Raw genomic sequence first — 24,259 nt, 5'->3', positions numbered from 1 at the left:
AAAGGGAGCCTACAAACAGGAGGGGAATCAACTCTTTGAAAGGGTAGATAACAGCAGGACAAAGGGAAATGGTTTTAAGTTGAAGGAGGGAAGATTTAGGTTGGATGTCAGGGGGAAGTTCTTTCCAGAGAGAGTGGTGAGGTGCTGGAACAGGCTGCCCAGAGAGGTTGTGGATGCCCCATCCCTGGAGGTGTTCAAGGCCAGGTTGGATGGGGCCCTGGGCAGCCTGGTCTAGTATTAAGTGGTGAGGTTGGTGGCTCTGCATGTAGCAGGGGGGTTGGAGATTCTTGATCCTTGAGGTCCCTTCCAACCCTGGCCATTCTGTGATTCTGTGATTCTGTGAAGGTCATTAATGGGGAGTAAAGAAAATACAGCTCTGGAAGATAAATCTTGTCAAAACTGACTTTTGGGAAAAATATTTCAACTATCAGATGTGTGCATTGAATATTTTTCCCCTTTCTTTTTTCTCTTTTTGTATTGTTTTGAAAACTGATTTAATATGGGGACATATGACGTGGTGCTCGGCGAGATTCTTTCTGGAGTAAGTTGAATTTTTGTCAAAGAGGTCACAGGTGCTATGATGACCCCTGAAGAGTCTACCCTGACTGTCTTTTTTTAATACACAAGCCACAGAAAGTCAAATCCCTCTGCTGAGAAGGCCGCCAGAGTGGTAGTCTAAGAGTTAATAATTATTAATAATTAAAATCAGTAATTGATGAGTCACCTACTGAGACAGTGGTCTCTTCAATGCCTCTCTCCTTTTTATAACTACTGCCACTCCAGCCATGGGAAGAACACCAATGAGTCTGCGAATGCATGATGAAGTTACAAAGCAGGCTGCTGTCATCTGCACAGCCACAGCCGCCACAGGAGAAGCGGCAAAAGGAGCGCATTACAATGCATGAGGCCAAAGCAATCTGCAGTGGATGGAAGAATAATAATCAGTTCCACCTTCTCATTGTAGTGCTTAATAAAAATAGATAATAAAGCGTTTGAAGTACTGCAGAAGCAAAATGCTAGTTAAAACGAACCTGATAATAAAAAGGCTCCAGTGGACATTCTTGAATCAAGTGCCAGTCTCAAGAAATGAAAAGAATTTCCCAAGAGCTTACTCAATAAAGGAACAAAAAGGAATGTTTACATCACATGGCCCATTCTCCCCAGCTTCTGTTTAAATGTGTTTGTGCTTGTGACCAGCAGTGATGCATCCCGGCATCTTTGGAGTAATAATGCCTGACACAGCCTTCCCTTTGTCAAGGAGAGCTGCTTACACATTATAACGATGTTATATGTGTAATAATAAGTTATGAGAATCTTAGGGTGATGCACCCTTCCACTGTGTGATAATTCATTCTGGATAAGTATCACAGGACGTGATACTTATAATTTGGAATACAAAACCATAGAACATTACAAAAAGCAATTGGGGAAGATGGCTTTTATATATGCTGTTTAAAGATTAAAGAAGCCACGAGAAGGGCACGTACGTTAAAATGTAGAGCTGATGGTAGAGGATGCTAATTCTAACACCAGGTCTTGAGAACATCAGAGGCCAAAACTAGATATAAATTAAAACTGAGATAGTAAAATCATTTGCATACAAAGGGGATCCCACTCACAACATAGATTTTCCAACTTCAAAGTACCTATAAAACAAACCACAAACACTTCCACTCAAAGAGACCACTCAGTACACAAGACTGTGAGCCACTAATTCAGGTACGAACTGTCTGTGGAAGTAAATTAAATAGAAACAGAATTGATGCTTAAAGCATCAGCACTTAAGAAAATTATGCCAACTTCATTCTGACTGAGAGAATTGCTAAGAGCATTAACATCATTGCCCTTTATTAAAATTACAGTTATTTATGTTTCAAAATGTTTGATAAATGGAAATGGGACACCAAACAGTGGCAAGGTTTTTAGAAAATAAATAGTTCTACTGAAGTAGAAAGAATCACCTTTCACTAAAATGCTTTGTCAGAACACTGAATCCTTTCCAGTAAACACAGACTTATTGCATCAGTCACACTATTAATGGTAAATTTTTATTTCAAGAAATAAGGAGAACATCTTTTTTTTTTATTATTATTTTTTAACTAACTGATATGCTACTGAAACAAAAGGAAATGGCTCCCCTTAAGTTCAAAAGGAAAAAGGGTCAGGGCTTTTAAATTACTATCTCATTCCATACATAAAATAAATCTAGCCATTCTGTATTCTGTAGTCTAAACTATTCTGTTTATCTGGAGTACTGAGAATTGTTAGAAGAGGTGCATATTGCAAGAAAAGATGGCACAGTGCAGCATGGCACATTCAGCAGCCCGTGCAGTAAGAAGTGGGACTTTCTGTATGGTTCTTGAAAAAAAAACATTATAGATCTCTGTTACACAAATCACAGCCATGGTAACCCACCATTTTGATTTCCAGTTTCTTTTCTAAATGCAGTATTTATGCTTTTACAGTCCCTTCCTTTAAGAAATCCTTTTCTTCTTTTTTTCCTCCCTCTTTGTATCTTCTCTGCCAGTGGGGGAAATCTACCCAGATTTTCCTTCAAGACAATCAGTGTGTTTTGACAAGAAGGAAAGAAGAAGAAAGGCAGGTGCATCTGTTTATGTATTCCAGTCTTGTGACAACATAAAATATGTAGTAGTTTGCTAACAAATGTTGAAAACAGAATGTGTTCTACAGAACAAGGCAATCCTATGAGAACCTCCTTAACGAGATTAAAGTTGGCTGCTGACATAGACTCTGCTTTAAGCTCCCAAGCTGCTTATAATATATATAAATAAATATAAAATAAATATAAATAAATATAAATATAAAAAAGCAAATACTTATAATATTTGGTCTTTATTGTCTTTATTTTTCCTTTCCTATCCTTTCCCCCATCTTTTCAAAAACTGGACAGAAAAGAAGATAAATACCAAGTCCAAAAATAGTAGGAAAATAAAATTAAAGCTCACAGGAAAAAAGGAACTTCATCTCTTCTCATCACACAATAGAAATGTACACAGTTTACAATGGTAAAGTTCAAATATCTTTGCTATAGATGCTCAGTATTCTAACGATTATCTTCAGTATCCTTATAGTACAAAATATAACTAGATAATGCCTATTCTGCAAGATCATATTTATATGCTAGGCTAAATGCAGCCAACATTTTCTCCAATGGAATCAACTGAATAAGTATAACAAATACTGATTTTAACTCAGTGACTTTTAGGTTGGATCAGTGACAAAAACAGCCTATCCATAGGTTCTACTGACTTGAATTCTTACAGCTTAGAACATGAATTAGAGCATTACATTTACCAAGGTTAAATAAGGCTGTAGAAACCTATAGAAAATTAATTGCATATTCTATGGAAATCTATCTTTTTCCTAAGTGAGTGCATGGTTGGATTTGGAACCACAATGGCTGAAAAGAAGCAATTCAGTAAATACATTTTCCATATATATTTCAGAAAAACAATCTTGAACAAAATGCTCTTGAATTGCACTTTTCTTTAAAGCTCTTTCCAGAAGGATTGTAACATTCACGTCTAGAGTCAATTGATGCCGACAGTCAAGAAGGACTCTTTCCCACAGTCTCACAATTTCTGTCAAGTTCACATGAAACACCAATATTTGCCTTACCGTGGAGGATTACTAAATGTCTCTTGCAGGTATCATGATGCAATGCACACAGAAGATATTTTGTACTGCTAAACTCATTGTGCGTAGGGCCTTCATGACTGGGAGCTGGAAACTGGCCAGTTCTGAACTTCCTAGTTATTTATTATGTTGTGCCCTTGGATATTCTGAGTGCAGCTAATGTTCCCCTGTGTATCTGGCATTGAATAATCCTATTACCTTTTCTAGTAAATATTTTAATCATACAAAGTGAATGCTGATTTACGATGCATAATGTAGTTTGTGATAAAATGATTACTGAATATGTACCACTTGTGTATGACCTCAGCCAGTCTGTGTTTTCTACTGTCCTGGTTATCTTCAGCCCATGTGTTTGTAAAGTATTTAATTTCTTTGTTAAGAAGGAACAGTCATATTAGCTCAATATGTTTAACACTGCCTAACAAAGCTAACAAAATCAGAAAGCTGAACATTCACAAATACCATCTTTGCTTTTTTGCTTGTTAGAATGTGTCAAAGAAGGTGGATGAAGTACAGAAAAAGATACACTATTTTAAGGATTTTTAAAAAAATTATATTCAAGGTAATTTCTATGTTGTTTGTTAATTAGAAATAACTCCTGTGAATTATCCACATTCAGAGTCAGCTAGTGCTACTTAATTATTATGCTATCACTGCTACAAGAAAAATGATTTGATGGAAAGCAGAATTCTTCATACAATTCATCAGCCTGAATAGCAATCCCAGATAATTAGAATCATAAACTATCACAGCATGCAGGTGGTGCTCCAAAGCCAGCTATCTAAAATCAGTCCAGTGAATATGGTATTATCTTGGCTAGGATGTTATTCAAAGCCATATAGAAGGGCTACTCTGCTCCCATTTCTTAAACCTTCCCATTTCATAAGTGACTGCTGAGAGATCTTTTTACCTCAACCTCATCATTTTTCCTGTATACTGCATAAATGTTCTTCAAGAAAGAAGGTTCAGATTCTATTATATCATATGTCAAATGACAAGAGACAAAGAAAGAGAAAACCTACTGACTAATTGATAGGATTCAAAATTCCCATTGATTTTGACACAATGAGGAGGCTAACATCTTAAAAAAAAAAAAAAATCACAAAAAGCAAAGCTAAGGTTTCCATGACAACTTTAACTTTGACTCTATCCATGACACAAAAGATGGTCTTTCATGCTTTTCTTCAAGCAGTTCTTGTGTGACATTTGATTTTTCCTCCCACATTACTGTACTGTTACAGTCCTCCACTTGCTGTTTAGTCATTTTAATGAGTCAAATAAAGCTAAGTTTCATAAAACAGGACAGAAGGAAAGGTCAACTATTTCACTTTCAGCAGAGCAATAGGAGCAATCTTTTGAATACTTTTAGTGTATTTTTATTATTATTATTAATGAAGTCTAGATTATATTCTCTATTCTGTGAAGAGCCTAAAATGTTGGCACTTTTCCACAGCTGGGGCAATACAAGGATTAAGCCACCACTTCAGCCACCTTTGCACAAAGCAGTCTCACCTCTGGTCCTGCTCTGAATTTCTTGGTGACGATACTCAAGTTCCAGGAGACCATTAACAGTAGTGATGGCCTAAAGGATCACTTCTAGCCCAGGGAAGGCCTCTCTATAGGAGTCTTGATGCTTGCGGTAGAAATGTGAGGATATGCCTCTGACAACAGATAGTACTGATTCTGTGGCGGGGAGGCATGAAGAAAGCAGGGAAAGGGGCTCTTCTTCATCTCCCGTGAGTCTCTGCAGAGTGAGCAATGCTGAGTTTGGACGTTTTATCACTTTACTTCCTGCAGCTCTTCCCGCTAAAATGATAAAATGCAGGACACCAAGGGCACATCAACTCTCTGTTTGGCTGTGAGAAACAAGCCCAGCAAATTCACAGAATCACAGAACCACAGAGGTAGGAAGATCACCTGGTCCAACCCCTTGATAAAGCAGGTTTCCTACAGCAGGTTTCATGGGAAAGAATTCAGATAGATTTTGAATATCTCAAGACAGGGAGACTCCACAACCTCTCTGCAGTCTGTTTCAGTGCTCTGTCAGCCTCACATTGAATAATTTTTTTCTCATGTTTGTATGGAACTTCCTATGTTCCAGTTTGTGCCCACTACCTCTCGTTTTGCCACTGGACACGGCCGAAAAGAGCCCAGTCACATCCACTTGGATATTGCCCATTAGATACTTACATACATTGATTAGATGTCCTCTCAGTCTCCTCAAGGCTGAAAAGATCTGAAGGTCTTTTTCTCAGCCTTTTTTCATACAGGAGATGCTCTAGGCCCCAGTCATTTTTGTGGCCCAGTGTTAAGGACTGAATCAAAAACTCAGCCCTGTTGCAATACAAGTGTCTTCAGCCGAAATTCCTTCTAGGACTGCAGCTAAATCAAATAAGTAAGATGTAATGAAAAAAAAAAAAAAGATTAAATGTTGTGCGTTTTATTGCAACCTCAGGGAAAAATGCCATGAGGTTTGTACAAACATCCTGTTGTGTGCACAACACCAGCAGATCTCTCTAACATTATTGACTTGTTTTTTCTTTTTTTCATTCTTTAATAAAGAATTAGCTCTAACATGCATGCATATCGGCATTCTTTGGGGTTGCCATGGCAATGCTGCCATAGCAGAAATAAATGCTGTGTGAAAATACAGTGTAATTATAATCAGTAATGTAATACAAAAAGAAATATTTCTGAAATGGTTTTAAGACGTAGAATCATAGAATTCTTAAAGTTGGAAGGGACCTTTTTAAGGTAATCTATTCCAACACCTCTGCAATGAACAAAAGATGCACAGCCAGGTCAGCTTGCTCAGAGACTAGGCAGTCTGTTCCAGTGCCTCACCACTCTCACTGTAAAATAATCTTTCCTTAAATCCAAAATAGATCTCCCCTCTTCAAGATTGAAGCCATTTCCCTTGTACTTTCCCAACAGATCCTGCTAAAGAGGGTCCTCTTCTTTGCTGTAGCTCCCCTTTAGATACTTAAGGCTGCTATCAGGTCAACTCAGAGCCTTCTTTTTTCCAGGCTGAACAGCCACTGATCTTTCAGCCTTAATCCCTTGGGTCATTTTTGTGGCCCTTCTCTGGAAATGCTCCAACAGGTCCATGTCTCTCCTGTACTGAGGACTCCACATCTGAATGCAGTACTCTGGGTGAGGTCTTACCAGCGCAGCGTAGAGGGTCAGGATCACCTCCCTTGCTCTGCTGGCCATGCTTCTTTTGATGCAGCTCAAGAAACAATTGGGTTTCTGGGATGCAAGGACACATTGCTGGCTTATGTCCAGCTTCCCATCCACCACTACCCCCAGGTCTTTTTTGGCAGGGCTGCTCAATCCAGCGTGTATTGGTAGTGGGAGTTGCCTTGACACAGCGTGTATTGGTAGTGGGAGTTGCCTTGACCCAGGTGCAAGATCTTATACTTGGATTTGTTGAACTTTATAAGCCCGTTGCTTGAGCCTGTCTAGGTCCCTCTGGATGGCATTCTTTTCCTCTGAGGTGTCGACTGCACCCCACAGCTTGGTGTCATCTGCAAACTTGGTGAGACTGCACTCGATCCCACTGTAGATGTCATTGTTGAAGCTATTAAAGTGTATCGGTCCCCAGCTCTGCCCACTGTGGGACACCACTCGTCACTGATCTCCATCCAGACATTGGGCCATTGACCACCACTCTCTGGGTTCGATGCTGCAGTCAGTTCTTTGTCTATCAAAAAGTCCACAAATCAAATCCATATCTTTCAAATTTGGAGAGAAGGATGTTGTGGGATACTGTGTCAAAGGCCTTCCTGAAGTCGAGATAGATGACGTCAGTGGCTCTTCCCTTGTCCACTGATGCAGTTACATGATCATAAAATGCCACTGGGTTGGTCAAGCAGGATTTGCCGTTGGTGCAGCCTTGCTTGTTCTCCAGTATCACCTCCCTGTTTTCCATTTGCCTTAACATAACTTCCAGGAGGATTTGTTCCATGATCTTTCCTGGCACAGAGGTGAGACTGACAGACTGGTAGTTCCTGGGGTCATCCTCTGTTGCCTTTTTTCCAGTCACCAAGGACTTCACTTGGCTATCACAACTTTTCAAATATCATCAAGAGTGACTTGGAGGTTATATCAGTCAGCCAATTCTCTTGGGACTCTGGGATGCATCTCATCAGGACCCATTCACTTGTGGATATTCAGATTTCTCAGGTAGTCATGAGCCTGATCTTCACTCACAGTGCAAGGGACATTGCTTCCCCGGTTCCCTCCTTTCAGTTCAAGGGCTGTGTGGAGAGCAAACATCAGAAAAGATGGAGGCATTTATTAGTATGATGCAATTTCTTCAGTAATTGTGCTAGTTTTAATCTTTGAATGATGCTTGTTGGTGTGTGGAGGGATTGATTAGCTGAAAGCTGTGAAAAGGTTATCCAATGCTAATACAGGAGGCACCAAGTCTTCCCCAAAAGACTCCTATTATGCTGAGGTGTCAAGGCCCTTAAACAGTCACAGGAAAGGAAATACAACCTTTTGCTTGTAAGTCAGGTCACAGTTTTACATGTGTAAATGTTAGGGATTTGATTAATACACATCTTTATCATGTACATGTCATACAATGTGCATATTAATAAGATATAATAAGCAAAATAATAAAAACATCAAAATGTATATTCTATACTTTTTCTCATTTTCAGAGAAAATAGTGCACACTGATACTCACACACTGGTAACCTCTCCTTCCATGGCCATGTCTCAGCTCAGGCATAGATAAAACTAGATGAGGAATACTTCGTGTTGGCAGAAAGTAAGGGGTGAAAGAGCATATTCTGTGAGTGTATGATCACTTACTGGTGATTCTCATATATCAAATAGCAGAGCTACTGTAGCAGATTGGTGCATCCAGAGCAATTGCTCAATAAGAGAGATTTTCTGACAGTAAGAGTATGGTCTTTGATTCAGGAGTTGATTTTAATGGATATGATATGGCTAAAATGCTGCAAAGCATTTTGAAAATTGAGGGCTCTTTATAAATGGTGCACTTTGCAGACGTGATTCTACCAAACATTATATGTGTGATTTTCAAGGAGCAAAAGAAATTTTGAATAGGATGAAACAGTAACTGGCAGAACAGAGGAAAAGCCTATTTCTACAGTACACTTCTGATCAAAGACAGAAAAAGGAAGAAATGAAAAATCTTTCAGACACCTTGACATGAAGTCTTAGGAATTGAAATATAAAATTGCTTTTTTTTACATTGCTCTTTATTGGTGACTGAGAAGTCAGAAGCTCTGGGGACTTCCATGTTTCTGAAGCTACTTGAGAAGAAGAGTTGTAAAAAGACATAACACTTAAGTAGCACCTGAGTGAAAAAAGTGATGTATGTACCACTGAATTAAGGTAGTGATAGACATCAAGAGTATAGTAAATTCCCTAAAACAGATGTAAAAAAAAACAAATACTAGAACAGCTGAAGATATTTAAGTATACTTCTTATGTTATACCAAAGAAAACAAATGATAAAGAATTAGTAGTGTTTACCTTTAAAAAGTAGTTCAGACTAATTTGGTATCACAAGCACTACAGTCCGAATCATACTTCAGTTGTACAGCTATTTCAACCATCACTGAACTCTTAATTAAGTACAAAATATAGAAAGTTTAATACATCCAAGCACTGCTTCCTCGATACTTGGCAGTCCTTTGGAACCTGCTTCCAGTACAACACCCTTTGCTGTTCTCCCACTCTTCTCTTCAAATTGTTACAACTAAGTCTATTGAGTCATAAATGGAATTTGTTTATTCCTAGTCCTATACTCTAGAATCAGTAATGGTTGTTCTAAATACCTATTCTGTTTTCCCTTGTATGCAATCTATGTGTACACATTGTTGTTCCCAGAAGCTGAATTAAAGAATTATATATTCTTTTCAAGGCATATAATCTCATTTTAAAGACTCTGATGCAACGGAAAGTGTATCTCTTCACTATGTAATCTCCAGTTTTTCCAATAGGAAATTAACTTTATTACTAGAAAATTACATCCGATTTCTCTCTCTCTCTCTCTTTTTTTTTTTCTTTGTATGATTGCTTTTTTCTTGTTCATGTGTTTTCTTTGTTTACTTTTGGTTTTCTCCTCTCCTCCCCTTTCCTCTTTATGCACAGTTTATAGCCCCTATCTGCTGTGCATGAGGAATTCTGTTGGACTGATTATGATTTTGCCACATCTACTGTAGCATCAGCTTTTACTTCACACCTCCTGACCTGCATTATTCACAGATTTTTCTCTGTACCTTTCCCTTCCTTTCTTTTTTCTTTCCTTTTTTTTTTTTTTTTTTTTTTCCTATTAGAGATGCATTTTTCTTCTCAGTTCCTACACTTAAAACTGTCACACCAAGTTGCTCTGGAGCTGTAGAATATCTCTTAAGCAAAAAAAGCATTCAAGATCATAAAAAATTCCTTGGTTTGAGCCTCCAAATATGTACAGCGATGATGCAGAGGAAAAGGGATTTAGTTTGAGGTTTTATTATTTTGAGTAACATAATACTATGGAAAAGAATGCATATCAGCAATTTTGGTCAGAGAGATTATTAGAAACAATAGTGAAAACCCTTATTCCTAATTTAGAGCAAATGAGCATTTTCATCTTTCCTGACACTACAGGGGATTTTATTTCTTTGTAAACACCAGCTAAACTGCCTTATTTTTTTCCTCGCAGTCAGGTCTTAAAACCTTTCTTGCCCTTCTGCCAACAAAAAGCCCTACCAATGCAAAGCTGCTCCAGCAGTGTTTTTACTGCCACTCACATTGATTGACGCTGTGCCACTGATTTCTTGTATTTTCCATCTTGTTTCTTTCCATTTGTTTCTTTCCATCTTTCTCTTGTCTTGAATGGCAAAGTCTTGGAAAAAAGAAGTTTATTTTATTCTTTGAATGGCATGAGAAGGGAGGAAGGAAGAGGAAGAAGGAGAAGGAAGGAGAAAGAAGAAGGAAGGAGGAAGTAGAAGAAGGAAGATGGAGGACGAAGGAAGATGGAGGACGAAGAAAGAGGAAGGAGGAGGAGGTGGAAGGAGGAGGAATAAGGAGGAGGAAGAAGAAAGAAGAAGAAGAAGAAGATGATGATGTTAATGTAAAGGGAACCTTTGTATTAGGTCAAGGATCCATCTAAGCAAAGCTCCTGTCTCCAGCTTCCAGAAGCAGATGAACAGAGCAGAATGTAAGAGCACTGCTAGCGTTGGCATCCAGATCTGAGCAATCTGAAGCTTTAGGACTTAGTAAACTAAAGGTCTCAACTAACATGGTGATGATGGAAAATTTCAAACTTCTGACTGAGAAATACTAACTTAACCTTCTCCACTAAGATTTTTTGAGTTTTGCAAGGGTTTGAAACTCAGATAAAGGGAAAATGGTAAAAATAAAGTACAAATATATATATATGTGTGTGTGTGTGTAGAATAAAATCAGTATTTTAGGGCTGAAATTTGTTTATTTGTTTTTCTTATGAGATAGCTAAATGGAGTGGAATTCACATAAAATAAAAATGTCCATGTGGCTGTACATCTTAAAACAAGGTAGATTTTAAGACTGCATTATGAAAACTTTGCTGAACAGTACTTTTAATTATCTAGGAAATTATTGTGAATATCAAAAGTTTACATTTGCTAATGACTTTCAAAAGCCAATAACTTTAATCTGTCATGATCATTAAACGAAGTGTCAAAGTTCTTCTGAGTTGTTCTGCAGTGCAACTGATAACATTTTCATTCCAGATTATAGGGCCCCATGAGTGTCACCTGTCTGTAATGACTATTAATGTCTGTTTCATCAGTATAAGAAAACGACCATTCATTATCAACGTACACCTGCATGCTATTGTCTACAAATGAGAACATCTGAACAAAAATCTCTCTTTAGAATCTCCTCTCTCTATGAGAGAATAATTCCACCTACAATTTTAGCAGTCAAAGCTCATTAGCCTAACAATGGGAAAAGGAGAAAAGTAGGGATGCTAATTCCTGATCTTCAAGGCTGAAACGTTGCCTAAATGGCAAAACGTTGGCCACAGTAGGCACAACCGTAAAAGTGACAACTGCCTTCCAAACAGGGAAAAAATATTTGGAATGAATATATTGCCCATCTCTAATCTAATTGACCAATAAATCTTCAAAATTTTACTTCTTCAGCATTTTTTCTTCCTTCCCATTGGGGAATGCTGCAAGAAGATATCCTCTTTCTATTACAATTCTGAAAATACCATTTTAGTGGGAAACTATTTTACTTCTAATAAATGACAAATCTGATTTTATTTCTTTGTTTTCATATAACCTAGCACCTTTAAATAAAATATTACATACTGTAATTGTAAGCAAGCATTATTTTTCCAATTATATCAATTCCCTGTCCTCATCTCTTTTTGTTTGTGCTCCAAATTTTAATTAGTTAATTCATTATGAAGTAAAAATAATTGAGTCCACTGTGATTTGCTACACTGTCTACATATCATTAAAAGGGTCAGACTAGCATAAAATCTCACCTATAAAGATGAAATAACATCCATGTGAGAAGCATCTGTAATGAAAATAGGCTTTAAAAAGTATCAACAAATAGGCTTTAAGATAGCTTTAGAGAAGATAATGTAAATATAAATAAAATTAAAAATCATTGAAAATCTTAACATGAACCATTGATTGAAAAGTTTCAAATAAATGAGTGAATTCTGTTTTTTGTTTTTGAAAAAAATTTGACACTGTTTGGACACCCATAAGAACTTTCATTCTTCATCAAACCAAACTTTTCAAAATATTAAAAAAAATTATTTGAACCTACATTGATTTTCTTCAGACAAAAATCAATAATTTCCTTGTATTTTCCTTTTTGTGCGTGTAAAAGATTTCCTTTGAAATGTTGTTTGTCTTTCACGGCTAGTCAGGTCTTCAGCCAAGACTATAACCTCATTCTCCTTGACTTTTATTCTTACAGAAATGGAACATGCCAGTCATTTCTCTGCACTCACCCCACAGTAACAGAAAAAGAGGCTGTGATATGATATTTAAAGAATAGCTCTGTATTTCTACCACTTTTCTGCTGCTTGTCTCACAGAAGAGAGCCTTGGCCACTGACTGTGCCAATCGCCTCGATCATGTGAACATGGGCAACAGCAGCCTCACTTGGCATGTTTTTGGTGGCAGACAAAGAAGTCAAAAAAAGATCTCAGTCTCACTTGCTGAGCTCTCAAAGGATTCTTGTGGCACACAGGTGGAGAAAACTAGGGCCCTTAAGGCCAATATAAAATATTATCAGATATGTCAGTGTAAAATACTCTGTATCTGAGTGTGTTGGGGTGACTTCATCAGAAGTACTGGCCACAGCATTTTAAATATGCACTATCTTCCTTTCCCTATTTCAGTTACTGAAAACAGGTGGTTATTAAAGACACATTACGTTCTCAAACACCATCTTAAGAAGTATGTGGAGGCTTGTGTTCTTTTCCATGATGAACACACTCAGAAGCATTCCAGGTGATGAGAATACCTGAAGTCATATTCTTATTTATAAAAAAACCTACAAAATGAATACTGAAATCACTGGCCTGCTTTTAGGAATCCTAGAACGATTTGGAAGCACCATCTTTATTAAAATCTTGCCATAGTACCAATAACTATGTATGTGCATGATCTTATGGGTCTCTTCTGACTAGAAGAATAGATATTTCAGATGAATCAATTTTCAGTACTGAAAATCATGACAATCCAGTCTCCGTGAATATGGTGTCTGACACTAATTGCTCTGCCAAATGTAGTTCTGCCATGAGAATTCTGCTTGTAGTCAGCTTCTGGCCCAGTTAATACTTAATCAAATATGCAGTGTGGAGCAGCTCCAGTTTATGTGCAAACGAGAGAGCGTAGCTAAGGAGATGTTTCTTTGCACTTGGTAGACATATGTGAATTTTGTCTGCCAAAGCCCTGAGACACCAGACTGTGAGCAAACTCTGATGCAGAAGTTTTCTGCCCATCCTGCATCTTGCCATCTCAGAACTCTCAATTCAATGTCTGAAGAGAAAGAAGGGTTAGGGAAAATTAAAAAAGTAGAAAGGAATGAAGTGTTAATATGTTGCAGTGGAATATACTAGTGTAGAAGAAACTGAAAACTGCACAATGAGATGAATTTGCTGAAGGATGTTGAGAAATAGAAGGCTAAATACATAGATTAAAATTAAAAAAATGTGGGAAACACTTTTTTGGTTTGGGAGAAGAAAATTGACAGACCAGTGTCATCCTACTGTAGTACTGGAAGGTTTCTACTCTTATGAGTGAACAGCAGGTCCAAGAGCTGTCACAAACAGGGAAACAATACTTGACTGTAATTCTGTCTTGCCAAAATACTGAGGCACAGAAATACAATGTGTCAGTCAAAAATCTTCCCAATACTTTCACAATCAAATGTAATACTTACGAATGAAAATATATTTTTCTCTATCTTCTTGGGTTAGAGAAGGCTCGGCCTTGGCCTAGAATTATAAGCTAGTAATCTAGCTAGCAAAATAAACTGGGCATAGACGCAGTAGCTGGCATGCAATCATTCTTATTTATTAATTTTAGGATTCCCTTAGCCCAAAGGACCTTACAGTCAACATACTGGGACAGACATGGATATCCCACTGATAAAAGACTGCTCTCTTCCACCAGGGGGTGGGAACTCTCCATTCTCAAACGGGATACAATGGAGGGAAGTGGCTTGAGGATGGGATCTGCACATTTGTATTTGCTAATTTGAACACAGACCCTGAATATAGGACTTCTACATGGTACAGAATGTGAAATTTATTTTGGACAAGTTGCCTTATACTTGGGAAAAATGTATAAAATCTGCATTCCAACAAAAATTCTTCAGCAAGATTCTGAGACGCTTAACACAAACTCTATTTATTTGCTCATAGACTTGAAGTTTTATAGGCACTGTTATAAATTCATGCAGTTATCCTTAGTGCTGAGATTTTTCTTTGAGGAATATGAGTGAAATTCAGGATATTCACAATTGCTGTTGTATATTTATAAGAAGGGGCTCAAAGTAGTAGCAGCATTTGCATACAAAAATGCAAGATACCTATGTTTTCCGTGAGTACTGTTAAATTGATTTTCTCCCTGCTGCATTCAAACGCCACCCACTTCTAGTAAAAGTTATTCCCTATGCATTTTAATATTTCTGATCAAATGCTGGAAAGAAAATTATTGACTTTGAAATGTGTATTAGTAGATAAGATGCAATTTAGATGCAATCAAACATCTAAGTGATATGCTCCAAAGCCAGGAGGACCTTTATCACTGTAAAAAGATGTAAAAGAACAAGCACAGCTCAGGTCTTTTCCTGATAGTGGATCAGTTTATGTTCCACTGTTTGCTACCTGCCTCGACTGCTGTTTACTTCAGTCATAACCTGTCATGATTAAATTCTTGATCTGAAAACCGCAGTGTTGTAAAAGATCACAGAGTGCCATGTAAATGCCAATTCCAATGTGTTCTAATCTGTAAAAGCCATCTGGTGTCCTCAAGTCGTCTAGCTTCTCCCACTATGAGATGGTTAAATGATAGTCTTTCTCCTTAGCCAATGTTCAGAAACCTAGAGGACATGCTTCATTGTAGAAGGCAACATAGCACATAGGAAACATAACAACGCAAAACAAAACAACATAACGATAAACAAACAAACAAAAATAAACAAAGCAAACAAAAAACAAACAGAGAGGAGAAGATAAGGCTACCAGGACACCTCACTGTGGTCTCTCAATATTTGACGGGAGCGTATAAACAGGAGGGGAACGGCTGTTTACATGGGTGGACAGTGATAGGACAAGGGGGAATGGTCTTAAACTGAGACAGGGGAGGTTTAGGTTAGATATTAGGAGGAAGTTTTTCACACAGACGGTGGTGACACACTGGAACAGGTTGCCCAAGGAGGCTGTGGATGCCCCATCCCTGGAGGCATTCAAGGCCAGGCTGGATGTGGCTCTGGGCAGCCTGGTCTGGTGGTTGGTGTGCCTGCACATAGCAGGAGGGTTGAAACTCGATGATCATTGTGGTCTTTTTCAACCCAGGCCACTCTATGATTCTGTGATTCTATGATTCTGTGATTCTATGATTCTGTGAAAACACAATAACCCAGCACCTCTGTCCAAGAGGAACATCCGGTAAGACATCACCTGCCAAGATTGCTGCATTCTTCAGCACTAACTCTTGTAACAAGTAAAGCTTGCAAGAAGAATGTTAATCTGTTCCTTGTAGATAGGGACTGTATTTGTTTCTTTATTAGATGTTTCATATCCTTTTATTGCAGGGCTAAATTGTCTTGAATCTAGAATTTTTCTGTAGCATGAGGTTAGGATAAGCCATAGAAGTAGGTCGTAAATTCTGGGATACCTGATATTCTCTGATACAGGAAGAGAATCATCTCCTTTTCTGTTGGACGTTTTTTAGAAAAAGTTTTATTCTCACTCTTTTGCAAGTTATGCACCAGCTTGGGTGTCTGCACTGGAATGTGCAGGTCTAGAGATAGCATGGATGAGATCATGTACAAACACAGCCTAAAATCATCCAACACAAATTTTCAGACTTCTTCCTTGGCATGATAGATTGACAGTGGAAAAGAAAACATTAGTCACAAGCTGATCAGAAATTATTTACTCTGAATTTGTTGTGAAGAGATATTGTCTATTGAGATCAGCTGTATTGTAATTGCCTCTAATTTGGTCTTTATTTATGTTTGCAAAATTATGTTCATTCCAATAGACTGTTTAATCAGTTTCAGTGACAGACACATAAAAATATGTCTGTTCACCCAAACAAGTGGGACTTCACTATAAATCACTTTATTACTTAGTTAGCAAGGAGAAGACAAGGAGTTTATCCATAGAGAATACATTAGACATTCCTGAATGACTCCCATAAATTTGTAAATAAAGAAATTAATGCATTTTATGGACTATCAGCAGATGTTTGCAAACATAAAGAACCATCTTTCTCTTACACCCTTTTTGATTAGATCTCTGTTCTTCAAGATGTTATATCATTATTCCATCCAGGTTAATGTTGTTTATTTGTGTTTTTAAATTACTGTTGATAATAATAATAAAAAAACTTGACATAATCCTAATTTAAAATATATCATATTCATCTGTTCTTCTTCATGTTTACTTTCTCTTTGCTCTCTGCTTTGGTTAAATTACTTTTTTTTTTTTTTTTGGTAACAGATTTGAATTCTGTGCAAATAAATTTGAATTGCTTTTTACTTTAATATGATCCAGCTGCACTCCAAGGCTGCAGCAATGGTTTCTGTCAGGATTACAGAAAAGGTCAAGGCAATAGAAAGCATTTTAAACATTTGAAATTATAAATCAGGCTCAGAAAATCAAGGAGTTTTCATTCAAATTGAAGAGATTAAGTAATTAGTAAAATGTTTTAAGATCTGTTTGCCTCATGATTTGTAAGACTTTGAGAATTTCATTCTAATGACTTTTCTCCACAGCTTACAGAAAATCTGAAATATTTATAAATGCCAAAAAAAAGAGAGAGAGAGAGAGAGAGAGAGAGAGGAGATGCTCTTCAGAATCATATAATTACTAAAGATAAAGTTCTCAATATCTTGTTCATGTTAGAACGCTGGCAATGGAGCAATTTCTGAAATCACTGTTAGTTCTTAATGTTCATTAACTCTTTTTGTAGATTATAAACTTTTCAGATAGGCTTCTAAATATTTCTGTGAGTTTTAAAAATGTTTACAAGCTGCTAGACTTTTCACCATGAATAACCTCTGTTTACAGTTCTGCTCTGCAATAAAAATTCTGAGCTCTGAGTCTACCTGTCCACTACTGATTCTGAATAATTGACATCCTCACTGAAAATCCCGTTCAGGCTCAGGACTTCATGCAATTTTCATAGGTACCTCAACCTGTTACACCTTTCCAGAATGCTGGAAGCATGAATGGCTGAGGTAATGAAGGAAGTTTTACCCAATTCCCCTCAAGTGTCTGCCTTACTCTTGGTGACTGCTGAGAAATTAATCCCCATGAATAACAAAAATAGTTGTTTGGGAAATGGAATGAAGACATGGGTTCTCTACAAATGTAAGAAGAAAAACAAATGTGACAGGTAGGTCAACAGGCACACTTCTGTTCGGGCAGGATCTGCCCAGAAGCCTCTCATTAGGAACACTGATGATGATGATGATGATTATTTATCTCTGCTGCATAGAACTACTAAGCCACCAGTATCACTGTGAAAAGCACGAGCACATAGTAGGAGTGCTGCTGGCCTCAAAATGTTTCCAGTCTCAATGGACAGAAAAGAGGAACTAAATGGATGTCTTCCAATGTGAGTAGAGAGCACCCAAAACAACCTGCAAGAACACTTCCAGCCCACTGAGGACCACTGCTTAAAAGAAACATCTGCCAGTAGAACAACCCTCATAAAAATTCCACTGATAATCCAAAGAGTAACATCTTCTTTTCTCTGATTTATTCAATCTCACCCAAGACGACAGACATGGTAGCCCTAGGGAAGGTGTAACTGTGTGCTGGAGGAAGGACAATTTCTGTTATCAGGCTGTGATGCTTCAGGGAGGAGGCACACTAAGGTGGCTTCTGACAACCAAACCAGCTTGGGTATGCTTCCATAAAGTCATGTAGATGTGCTCTCTCCAAAGAGATAGAAAACTGGCAAGGAACATGTATCTCAAAGTTTCAGCTCATGGAAAAAAAGAAATGGTCTTTCTTATTGGTATTTTACTGACATTTGTCTCTCCTCTCAGCCTGTAGCTAGAGGCTTCTGGAGAAAAGATTGCTTCCTGAAGACAGACAAATGAGGTAAGTTACAAAATTAGTTCATTTCAGTGCTTTTGTTCAAGTGACAGCTCCAAAGGACAGCAGGCTGAATGATTCAGAAGCATGAGAAGATTGTGAGCATGATTTATTATCCTGACACCCAGGATTGTTTTGTGCTGCGCTTCAGAAATTGCCTCATTAAATGCATTTCCAAACATTCCATGATTTGTACTTAAATCTATTTTTAAGTTATTTCTTTTTTCAGCTTGTGAAGAGTCAATCTTTGACAGAGACTTGACGACAGTTCACAGGATTTTATTCACATATTTTTTAAAATATGCCTCATATACACAGAAGAACCTGTTGACTGGTTTTTGTCAACTTTTGGCCTCTACATTTGTGAAGATCCCATCTGCACTGGCAGTTTCACGTGCACTGGAATCTCTGGTATCTCTGCAGGAAGCTGTTGGCCTTTTGCAAAGCGAGGCCCAAGTGAGACCAGTGCTCCATCTCTTCACAGAAATGTGTGAAGAACACAGAAATGCAACTGTGTTGGTGAGAGGTAGGGTTTTCTCTGCTGTGTTCAGTACTAATATGATTCCATATAATTCTATCCTCTTTTCTGCCCTCTGCCAGGTTCAAAATGCCTGATTGGTCTCATCACTTGGGAAAACAGACGCTGCAAGAGCAGTGGCATTTAAATAAACATCTTAATATCCATAATCATGCTCCAGCTAGGTCAAACCCAGCAAAGATTAATTTTAATAATTTAACAGTAAATTTTAGCCTCTTGCCTATGCAAGAAATATTACGTGTGGATTTACCTGGGAAAAAGGACAGCTTCATTTTCTGCAGGTAACTCACCTCCATGAGGCCCACTATTAAGACACTGAGCCAGTTGAACCAGCAGGCTGAGCTCCCTCTCTGTCTGGTCATCAGTGTCACTGGGTCAGTGGGAGATGGTGAACAGCCCCACAAAGGACAAAGCCCCAGAGCAGGATGACCCTTCCCCCCCCTGCTCCTCCAGCAAATGCTCTGGGGTGACTTGTGGGGTGGTCAGCACCACCAGGCTTCTAAATCCCAGCCATCTTTTGTGTTTGTTACTCAATAAAAATCCAGAGTCCTGAGTCTCTTCTTGTTAATTTTGTGCAGTATGTTCTGACAAAACCAGCTTGTGGCAGTTGTGTCTATGCTTTGCAAGACATAAGACACTGATGAGAACTCTGGAAGTCATGCCTGCCTACTGTGCCAGTAGGAAACTGGTTTCCTTTTCTCCACATTTTCTACTGCAAGGAAACAATCACTGTGAATGAAAAGTTAATGTTGGGCAAACAACTGTAAGGATGTAATTCAGTGTTTAATGTACTGCATCAGGAATTGAGAGCAAGAGGATAGATCCCTTTGGGGATCATTGGTAGGCAAATCATTAGTCTAGTTCTGCAGACTTATGCTATTTGCAACACATAATTGAAAATAACTAGATTTTTCTAAAGGTTAAATAGAGTACTACTGTGTTAAGAATGCATCAAAACAGCTCCATTCCTCCAAAACTGGCCACCATTAAATTGCAGCAGTGTCTTTCTTCCCTTTTTATTTCAATAAGTAACACATTCTCTGGAATAGCTCCTTATCTCTTTATAGGTGGTAATTAAAGAAAAGGAAAGTCAAAAGGAAAACTGAAAGTTTCTCTAGCAGTTCAGCTTTGTTACTAGGCCGTGATGATGGAGGAGGAAGAACTTCTTAGTAGTGAATCTCTGACCTTTATGGACTGGATAGCATTAAACATACATGCTGAGAAGTACAAAGGTGACGAAGGATTATATCAGGTAGTATGGTCAGGTTGCAGTTGAATTTGATGATTGTTAAGGTCTTTTCCAACCTGAGCTATTTTATGATTCTATGATTCTATCATTTGGGACAATTTTCTTAATAACTAGTGAGATTTATATGGAGGCATATAAGCCTGCACCATAGAGCTAATTTTCCAGGTGTTTCCTCAAATGGAATGCAATCAGAAATGGAGCAATCAGAAATGGAAGGAAATCATCTAGATCTGTCTGGTGGAGGCTTTACTAATACTACCTGGTGGAGATACGGGAACATCATATTGTGTGACTCCCTGCAGAAGATAGACCTCCTCAGAGGCCATTACCATGAAGTGCAGCTTCCAGACGAACTGCTGGTGGTGAGAGCTGCTGCAGGAGCCCTGGTGAGGTGCTTCAGGAATGGCTGCTCTCTCTCTGCAAGAAAACATCTCAGCAATAGCCTTAACTTAGCTGATTTTATTTTCCAGTCACCATCTCCTCCTGCTTATTTTACTAGATGAAAGAGCTGTTGGATAATGCCAAGGACAACTGAAGAAACAGTCTCCTCTTCCAAAGCTGTCCAAAGCCACTCTGCATAAACACTACTCCTCTGGGATGGATCCTGTCATCCTTGCCTTCCTGAAAAGATGAGAGATAATGGCCTTAAGTTGCACCATGGGAGGTTCAGGTTGGATATTAGGAACAATTTCTTCTCAGGAATAGTGGTGAGGCATTGGCACAGGCTGCCCAGGGAGGTGGTGGTGTCACCTTCCCTGAAGGTGTTCAAGAAAAGGGTAGATGTGGCACTGAGTGACATGGTCCAGAGCAGTCACAGGCAAGGGTTGATGGTTGGACTAAATAATCTTACTGATCTTTCCAAGCTTAACAATTCTATGACTCTGTGACTCCATCTCAGGTACTTACTCCTGTCCATTACCTTGATCCTCACAGTACTTCTGGATTAGGTGATGGAGTTAGCTCATCTAAGGCAAATGAATGCTACTGAGGACAAGAGCTTCAAACACACAAAGCAGCTGAAGCGGCATCCCTTTACCCAACAGTGACTGGCAGGTAGAGTACATGCTTCTGCAAATCCTGGGTTTGGGGATTTTTCCCCTCCTCTAATACAGGCAGATCACTTGTTGCCATCATCAGGGCCTTGACAGGAAATTTTTTCAGCACATCCAAACTCGTGAGGCCATGTGAGACTGCAGGTCCTCAGGAGTGGATTTCTGCTGAGCTCTCTGTATTGACTACATCTGAGTTATTTTATTTCATGTGCAAAACTTCTTTAACTTCTCCATGGAGATGATATTCAAACTGTCCACGTAGACCTCTTTGGCCTATTGAACACCTTTGGAATTACATATAATATTTATATATTTTATACTACGGAACTCAATATTATTCTCAGGGCTTTTGCTACTTGTCATGCCCATTGCCAAAGCTTTTATCTATATATTTCAGTATATAGATCTCATTTTCTTCTCATTGGCAAGAAATGAATCAGAAAAGAACATGTTCCATCTCAGAGAAAAGTAATTACATAGAGCTCAAGACTCTGAAGACTAGTATGATTCCAAAAGGAAGAAATGGATGAATTAAAACTTATGGTAGGGACAAAAGGTGAGGAATTAATAATGGGCCTGGGCTGTAGTGCGGAAATAACAAACAGGATGCACTGGGCAAACATCACATTCAGAATGAGTTTGTATCTCATTAGAAACGTACAAAAGCATGCCTATCTAAAGGAATTTCAACATTACTAAAGAAAATCCTGCTTTATAGCACAAATTAGCTCTCCAAGAACATGAGGAACTCAGTGATTTAACACTAAAGCCTGAGTTACCTGTGAATTTCATGCATATTTTCTTAAAAGTACCCAAAACCATAATGATAAAATTCCCCCTAATAGAAATTTTACATGATCCTCAGGAAGGCCAGAGAATTTGGACACATTAGTCTGATAGCATTGAATTCAGCCCTAAACCTTGTCCCACTACCTGCTTTTGTCATAATAATGTAACCCTTAATGTACTGGGTTGTCTCTTACTGCTGCTGAGGACAGCGCAGCACATGAGGTGCAGGTTGGCTGATCATCCATCTTGGAAGCTGGGAATGGTCACTTTCATTGTTCCTTGGCTTGTGACAAGGAAGGAGAGCAGGTGAAGGAATTGTTCCCAAGATTGTAATTTTCTCTTCAGTAGCAATCAACAAACATAACAGGAAATAGGGCCTTGGGTCTTATGTCACCTTTATCTTGGGCGATCAATCCTCACTTGATGATGCTTGCCATTGTCTTTTGTTTGTGGGATTTCCATGGCTTGGTACCAGCAGTGAGAAGCCTGACTTTTCTATAGTCAGCAGAGAGAGGTAGCTGCATATGTTAGTGGTCTAATCTGCCTTCTGAAAGCTCTTCAAGACATCTCCGCTGATTACATAGAGCACTTAGCTCACCTTCAAGACATTATCTAACACCCAATACCTCCAGTTACCTAGTGTTGTGGTTGATGTCCTGTCCCTGGAGGCTTACAAGGTGAGGCTGGATCGGGCTGTTGGCAACCTGATTGAGCTGTGGCATCCCTGTGCATTGCAGGAGACTTAGATTAGATGGCCCTCAGAGGTCCCTTCCAACTCTAAAGATTCTATGACTCCAAGATATTGAAATGATTACTCCGTGTTTCTAACATACTCTAGGATTTCACTCTGCAGTATATGCCTGGAAAGATTTTATTATCAAATATAAATCAATTTCAGAAACAAATGGCAGAATTATTTTTCTTGGTCTGTTGCCATTGGCTTTACTCATCCAGAAGGAAAATTTCTTCACGCTTTTGTTAAGGATAGTCTTAGCTTAGGAGAATATCTAGCTATTTTTGAGCACTGCACTGAGCAGGCTTAAGTGCAAAAGCATGATTAAACTGAATCCTGTACTGGGACATTTCTGTTATCAAGTTAAACTGAAAATCCACACAGCAGAGTTCTAATTTAAATCAAAAATAGAAATATGTATTTTCTTTTACACTTATCTTCAGAATGCTTTTAAAATATTAATTAGTTAATCTCACAGTGATTCTGACATACAAACATTTCCTACAATAATGATAAAAATTTTCAGTAAATGTTAATGTGCTACTGAACTTCGAAATTGTATAGACTACACTGGGAAAGGAATGTATTCTGTCAAAAAAGCTCTGGCTGAAGCATAAGGGGTGGTGGATGAAAGATTATGTATAATAATGTTGTTCAAAGATACTTAGAAATCAGACTTAGATTTTAGACCTTTCCCAATCTAAAGGGAAGAGTGTTCCCTCTTTGAAGTGCAGTTATCAAGTCCTTTTAGTACTTCCTTTGACTAACACCTTCCATTTTATCTCATTGCATTGAATATCATCTGACTCCAAGAAAAAGTCTTTATTATAATGATTCAGTGTCAGTTAAATCTTCCTACAGTGAGGAAGAAAAAAAGGAAAAATGTTTTTATTTTCACATCAAGTTTAATATAATCAAAATGCTAATGCACTCACAGTGATCTACAAGGAGTTGTCTTAATCTTTATTCTTCAAGAGGGATACAGTCTGGAGGAATGCAGAGGGCCTAGGGAAGCGCAGGGAAGTGCTCAGCAGGGCCCTGGTTTGCTCTCACAAAACAGGCTTGGCAGTGACTCTAGAAGGAGCACAATATCAGTTGGCATTCGGTCAGAAAGGAATTTAGCACATCCCGAAATATGATGAACTGTTGCCACCCTCATTTATTTGTACACGAAAGTAGTAGCACTGGGTAGAATCCCACTCTATCACATGTAACGACTAAAATGAGTATGAACTATTTAACACAGTGTTCAAAACTACAAAGCAAACAAACAAAAATAAAAACAATGTATATTTGAACCAGTGGGTCTTTGAACAAATAAGTTGGGCATCCTGGGAAAGCAGGAGAAAGTTTCAGAAGTTCATTAAGGATTTTGTTTATTAGAAGTATTTAACACCCTATACTGTGGACCTTACCTTATATTGTC

The sequence above is a fragment of the Lagopus leucura genome, unplaced genomic scaffold (genome assembly GCF_019238085.1).
Source record: "Lagopus leucura isolate 7727_CA_CO unplaced genomic scaffold, USGS_WTPT01 Super-Scaffold_702, whole genome shotgun sequence".
NCBI lineage: Eukaryota > Metazoa > Chordata > Aves > Galliformes > Phasianidae > Lagopus > Lagopus leucura.
Note: the sequence above shows the minus strand (reverse complement) of the source record.